We start from the raw sequence: 1,042 nt of genomic DNA on the forward strand, positions 1-1,042 counted from the left end.
TTCAGTAACATTGGTTCTTGTTCATATGCAACCTCTTGAAATGGTTAAACATAAACCAATTCTTTTTGGTACAGTGGCTGTATATTCTTTTCATCTTTCTTTCTGCATCATTCAATATTTTGCCCATAGAATCCTTCAATATTGCAGCCCAAGCTTGAATTATTTCTTCAATTCTTTTAGCTTGAGAAATGCTGAGTGTGTTCTTCCCTTTTGGTTTTCTAATTCTGTGTTTGCACATTTCATTATAATATTTGACTTTGTACTCTTGAGCTGTGCTTGGAAATTTTTGTTCAGCTTTTTTACTTCCTTATTTCTTCCTTTTGCTTTATCTTCTCTATTCTCAAGGGCAAGTTTCAGTGTCTCTTTGGACATTCATTTTATTTAATTATAACTATTTTATTGTAGTAAAAATATGTCTAACAAAACATGTGGCAATTCAACATTTGCATGTACAATTCAGTTACACTGTTTGTGTTCTTCATGTTATACAATTATAAGTATCACCTGTATTTATTTCCAAATTATTTTACTACCCTTAACTGAAACTCAGTTTCTGCTAAACAATGGCTTCCCATAACCCCTCCCTCCAAGCCCTGGTTTCCACTAGGCAACTTTGGTCTCTATACCTTGCCTTATCAATAATTGTTGTTGTTAGGTGCCATCAAGTCAATACAAACTCATAGCAACCTTATGCACAATATAACAAAACCTGCCTTACAATCCTGCGCCAACCTTACAATCATTGATATGCTTAAAACCAGTACAGTTGCCATGGTGTCAACACATCTCTTTGGGAGTGTTCTTTTTTTTTTTTCGACACTCCACTTTACCAAATATGATGTCATTCTCCAGGGACTGTTTTTTCCTGATAATACGGACACTCATTTTGGTCTTTTCTTAATTTCATGCCTTTTCAATGACCTTTTGCTATCCTCCTGTATGATGATATTGGTGTTGTACCAATATCATCTTCAGTCAAGTGGGATACATTCAAGGTCATATTGTAGCTGACCTAGACTTGTTCTGGAGTCCTGGTGTGGCA

The sequence above is a fragment of the Chrysochloris asiatica genome, unplaced genomic scaffold (genome assembly GCF_000296735.1).
Source record: "Chrysochloris asiatica unplaced genomic scaffold, ChrAsi1.0 scaffold00143, whole genome shotgun sequence".
NCBI lineage: Eukaryota > Metazoa > Chordata > Mammalia > Afrosoricida > Chrysochloridae > Chrysochloris > Chrysochloris asiatica.